Consider the following 6,141-nt stretch of genomic DNA (forward strand, 5'->3'; position numbering starts at 1 on the left):
CCTCCAAATATAAACAAGAAACTATGTCATTCAACCATTTTTTGAAACATGGAGGAGAAACCGATCTCCAAGTCAGATTCTTAAGCTTAATAAATCAACACATCTAATTTTGGCTTGTAATAACTTAAAAAGTAACTTTTTTCTATACTTCGCAGGTGAAAGAATGGTCAACCTACTGTTAACAAATACTGAATCTCAGATTTTAAGGAAAGACAACACAAAGTTCAGGAAGTTAAGGTAAATCTCGGTATTGGGGTAAAAAATAAATTAAATAATTAAAATTAAAATAGAGTGAAAAATTTTAGATGGAGATTTGTTCTGCTGAGCTCACAGTATTAAATATGAACTAACTTTGTGATTATTAATATAACCCATTGCAATTTTAGCAAACTGGGCTGCATATTGTTGGCAGCTCTCCATAAGGTCTGTCTGTGCAGGAACGTGTCACAAATTAAGACAGATAAAACATACTTCACTAGAAATGAGAAAAAAAGCTTTTGACTTTGTGCTGTATAGCTTGAGCATTTTAGAGCACCACAATCAATAGCTTGCGCTAATAGTAAGAACTGTTTTAGAACTGAATTGTTGTGTTTCAGTGTACATGTGCAGAAACCATAGACTGTAAAAAAAATGGACGAAGCGTCGCTGACGTCACCCGTGCGTTCTGAGACCCGATTTTGAAGCCAATCCATGGCTGCGGCCATCATGGAAATGCAGCCTTCCGGTGGAGCCAGGCTCCGGTTCAGAGGCGGAGTCTGGGCGGGCTGAATTGTGGTTGGGCGATGAAACCGCGCCCATTTAGTTCGACGCTACGGCTAAGCTACGCTAAATGCTACTTAGCGGAGCTAACGTAAGCTAACCGGCAACTAACCGGCAATCCCCTTCGTCTCCGAACCTCCGCACCCTTTGATCGCACTTTTTGAGGTAAGTTGAGCCAAAACTGTAGAAAAGTTGTGAGAAACTGTCATCTTGTATTTCAATATTATATTATTATTACATGCAAGTTATTTCTCAGTGTACAAGTATAGTAAAAAATGATGACGGTAATTAGATGATAATTACATTAAGTTTAGGTAGAGAAGTATTTGTAATTATACGGTGCTTGTGCATGCTCTTTTTTAAAGTTCATTGGGGGAGCATAATATTTAATAAGATGAAAGTTATGAGACTAAATAAGGAAGTACATCATACTGCAATGGATTTAATATTATACAGTTGTGGTTTTGCCACAAAGGAGTCCAAAGACTGTGTAAAACTGGTACTCAAATAGCAAAAAGTATGGTAATTTCTTGGACATGACAGTTAAAAAAATCTCTTTCTTAACATATATATTTTTACTTTCCCTTATACACCTAAGGAACAAGCCATGACTGCCTGCCCTCCAAACACGATCCCTGTGGATTTTGAACCACCTGTGACACCTGCAGCAACCTGGGATGAAAGATGACCTCCAGCAGCTCCGTGTCCAGCACCCAGACATGAAAATAATTTTGTGTGGCATCACCCAGAGATGCCAGTGGAACGTTAAAACTAAGCAAAGATGGAAAAGAGCAGAAAATTTATAAATAGTGGTGTGCTTCTTGAGCACTCTCACATTAGACATGACAGCCCCGGACTATTTTTGAGGGATGGAGTTATTTCACACCAAGCGGAAATTATAAAATACATTAGCACAGTGTCTTAAAAACACAGTGAACTGTCTCTGCCTTTGAAGCTGGTCTTCAGGAACTTTTTATTTGATAGTCCATCACTTTCATTTCAAATGTTGAGTTTCAGGTAAATTTTTAAAAGAATCCAAAGCCATAACACTGTTTTTTTTCTGTGGTTTTTCAACTTTCCAAAACTGTTTTCATGTTCGTGTCTGTATCTGCTCCTGACACAGTATGGATTGCAGACCTAACTGGCAGGCTTCGTGAGACTCTCACTGACAGCTAGTGTGCTGGGTTCCAGTCTGCAGTCAGTCTTAACCAGACTTCTAAAGAAGTGACACTCTTAGCGCATGTACATGGACTTCATTTTTTAAGACTTTTTGTTTCCAAGCCAGTGTGTTGAAGTAATTTTTTTAAAGTTTGTGTTAGTCTGAACAGTTTTGTATCTTGTTACGACAGTTTTGAAATATGTTTGCACTGAATAAATTATTGTTATGTTTGAAACACTTTGTGTTAATTACTGACAGCAAGTTTTGGGCTTCAGATACCCTCAAAAGCATGAACCTTTAACTAATTCACTCATTGAAGAGGCTTTATTAACACAAAGCTTTTCTGAGACGGAACATTAATAAGAAAATTTTTTATTTCTGTTTGGAGTGAGTTACTTTTCTATACAGAATAACTAATGACTATTGCCCCCAAATTGTAAGTTAGGTTTAAAGACAGCCCTTTTTTTAACAACATTCTGATCAAAGTCAATATTCAAAAGGAATAATGCATTGGAAAAATATGTGCACTAACAGCACAAGTAAAACAGTGGATGAGGTGCTGGATAAACTGTCTCAGATCAAGAATAAGATACCTGCCTGCTGCACATAGTTTTTAACCTTAAATAATAGTGTCCTTCCACCCACTCACAGGCATTGTCTGGCTGTGATAATGGGAATTTAGTAACAATCAGATATTGGATCCAACTGTAAGCAATTCTATCAACCTGATTTGTGTTTGTGGACACTTTCACAGTTCTGCTACTTGGCCGCAGTATTTTTCCCACTCACCACCGTTTTGGACATACTCACCTGTACATCAGGTAACAGTGCACCTGAGGACCCAGTTGCAGCTCATCTGCGGTCAGACCTGTTTTTAAACCAGACTGTACAAAAACTTTCCCTTTTCCCTTACAGTACTGTTGCCTTGTTTTGAAATTTTATCTGTTTAAGTTTCTTTCATCCAAAGACATTTCTGGCCTTTTTTTAGCTGGGCTTGGGTCCAAACAACACTTCTTACTATCACATTACAACACTAACTATACATTTCTCATAAATTGACAGCAATGCATGAGATGATTTTAAGAAAAATGAAGGAGGCCCATTGAGTTTTGAAAAAGTCTTTAGTTAGCAAATACCCCTGATTACAACAGAATTTTAATTAGTTATCCATTAAGTCAATACATCTACTAACAGTCAGCATTGAGTCTTGAACCCCCACAAGTTTACCTAAAAAGTATGATTAGTTTAACAAGCCAAAAGGAAATACTAATACTACCTTCTTAAACACTTTCAATTGGATCAAGGAGAGCAGTTTAAGGGTTTTATTTCACAAGATGTATGTTGATCCAAAGTCCAGAGATCCAGATCCACAGAGGATGTCACAGAGGGAGCTAGGCAGTGTGGACGAAGGGCGACAGGGCAGGAGCTTGAAGGAGGCACTGGAGGTTAAACACAGACACACAGGGTAGGTCACAGGTAAAATCACGGAAATTAACTTCAGAGAGTTTTGCAGTCACTAATATCATCGACACTGAAAATGCTGCAACTACTAACAAAGCATTCAAGTCACTTAGAGGCTTGGTTTCAATTATGAATCATGCTTCATTCGTCACTCTCATCTGAAAAAAAGATATTTCTAGAATAAATGTCAGAGATTTTATGTATAAAAGCAATTACTCTTCCATTACCTCTCTATAACAAAAAAAAACTCCCCACAAATGACTGGTTTGATAAGTATTTGTACACTGACAATTACAATATAAAACATGCTCATCTTCATTTATGCCTTAGTTTTGATATAGTGTGTATAAGTTAGAATTTAGTTTTGGGTATCACTTAATTAGTTTACACCAATAAGGTCTCTGTACCCTGGAGTCAGAGCTGAAGTGACAACTTTCAACGTGTTCACTGCACAAGCGAGAGGCCTCGTTGGGAGTCCAGTTGTCTCTTCTCATGTTGATCACCCACTGGTTCAGCCTGTCTGGATCACCTAGGGGAAAATTGACAAGTGCATCAAAATACAGGCAAGCTGACCTTAATCACATGTCTATTGACAATTACAGCTGGGATTTTGTATTTTGGATGTTTCACAATGACTTCATTTTATTTCAAGATATCTCTCCTGCAATCAAAATAGTGTTGTAAATTCTACTGTAATCACATGAGAGTTGAGAAATGAGATTCCAACATGCAGTGTTAGACCTGAATCTTGTAATGCAGTTGCACCTTGCTACTGGCGCACAGTAGTCACTGAAGTCAGCAGCTATTTAAAGTCATTTTCCTCAAAATGAAATGGTTTTTTTGGTGGGACTGCATATCAGCCTGTCTATATCATGCCATTCTTCTTAGTGCATGGGATTTGATTTTGATGAAATATATGTTGCACAAAGTTAAAGAAAATGTGTGCATATATGTTAACATGTTTTGAATAGCATAATAGAAAGAAATAATTATTCATCGATTAACCAAAACATTTATACATTTAGTTCATGCCCTTTTATGCTAAATACCTAGACACATGTACTTCACTGGCGTAGACATGTCTGTAACTTTTTGAAAAGATCACATATTTGAAAAAAATCAATGAAAACACATTTTTTCAAAGCCCAAGGAGAATTTTAAAGATAATGAAAAAAGTCTGGGCACTGGCTTTCATATTTTGCACACCTGAGGGTTAAGCTGTACTCAGAGAATAGATATTGTCCCCTTCGTTGTAGTGAGATGTCCTGCTTTCACAATGTATCCTACTTGGAGTTCACTGCAGTCATCTATTTTGCTCTCTGTCTATCTGTCGAACAAAACTTACCTACAGGCACAGATAATAGCTGAAGAACACAGCACACACTATCTGTACATACTGTTTAGTCTGTTTTTAAGAGCCTCTCTTATGGCCTCTCCCTAGTTTTAACAAATACAGCACAAAGTATTTCAAGGCTATTGTAGTGTAATTAAAACACAACGTAGCCTCATAGACTGTAAATCACGTACCAATATATCCTCAGATTCTCATAATGAAAGCTATTGAATTATGGCATTATACTTTTCAGGAATTTAAAATATACAGATCGATCAGTCGGTCCGTGTTCTTCGTTGATAATTTTTTTTGTTAGACAAATCGACGCTCACAGTACCAGATTAATGATCATGTGGTGGACTTGAAATTATCTCACTCGGTAGCTTTGCACTTCACATTTTAACAACCGCGAAAAATTAATTATTCTACATTTAAATCCGAACACATGCCAGTATGCTTTTCTATCATAGGTTTCCATTAGCACTGCCCGCATGTGTGACTTGATCGGCAATTAAAAGCGATCCAAAGCCACAGGGTTAGCTGGCTAACAAGCTCAAGTCATAAGCCGTGGGCCGTGAGCAGTCTACGGCATAGGCGTAGAGCTGCTAGCCGCTCGGTTCGGCTCCGGTCTACGTGCTAACACCTGCTAATAACGTAACACAAAAAATATAGAAAACGAATTACTCACCGGGAAAGCTGCTGCACCGACTTCTTGGACGGTCTGTCAGTACATTCCAAGGCACAGCAGGATACTTTTGGATTCATTTATGATGAAAACAGTTCAAGCTCAACTACACGATCTGTAACCTAGCCTCCGAGCCAAAAAGCTAATAGACGCTCGCTTGTCAGTCAAGTCAACCACGCCCTCATCTATCCAAATATGGTAAAAGTCGATAAACGTGGATATAATCAAAAGGAAAATATCAGAAAAAAATTCACCCCCCTCACAGTGTGTGCCGATGGTTATGTCAACTTTTAAGACCCAAGCCGTTTGTTGAACCAGGCTGTAAATATGCTTTTTGATGCCGTAAAAGTCCGTTTTTTTGGCTGGGGGTCTATGTAACTTCCGGTCTTTCTGCAGCCAGCCTCAAGCGGCGTCTCGACGAACAGCGGCTTTTAGCACTTCCGCATAGGCTTCATTTCTACGAACCGGATGTTGCCCCTTGGCAGAAACAGAGAAGCATACACCATCTGTTATTTATCAGTTTGTTTGTCACAAAACGTCCTTCCAGCCTTCTCTTGCAGCAAACAGTTCAAAACAATACCTTACTTCAGGTGACGATGACCTTGTTGTCACTTTTAGCTGCTTATGTATGCTAGGTTCTGCATTTTTAATACCACGTATGTAAATGAAGCTTTGGGATTTCTCTTGGAGCATCCGCAGTGTCTCAGTATTTCTTGCAGTTTTAGTAATACAGCACATTCTGTT

The 6,141-nt window shown here is 38.3% G+C and overlaps 1 long non-coding RNA gene across 1 annotated transcript; it reads right to left on the reverse strand.

The window, feature by feature from the left end:
* Nucleotides 1-3,060: 3,060 nt before the first annotated feature.
* On the reverse strand, nt 3,061-5,854 carry LOC141807786 (uncharacterized). The gene is made up of 3 exons (XR_012599865.1): nt 5,401-5,854; nt 3,787-3,908; nt 3,061-3,357 (listed from the first exon to the last, which is right to left on the reverse strand). It is a non-coding gene; the product is annotated as an uncharacterized LOC141807786 (long non-coding RNA).
* Between the last annotated feature and the right edge of the window lie 287 nt (nt 5,855-6,141).

Source organism: Halichoeres trimaculatus, unplaced genomic scaffold (assembly GCF_033239565.1).
Source record: "Halichoeres trimaculatus isolate MK-OKI-2021-1 unplaced genomic scaffold, fHalTri1.1 fHalTri1_scaffold_18, whole genome shotgun sequence".
Taxonomy (NCBI): Eukaryota; Metazoa; Chordata; class Actinopteri; order Labriformes; family Labridae; genus Halichoeres; species Halichoeres trimaculatus.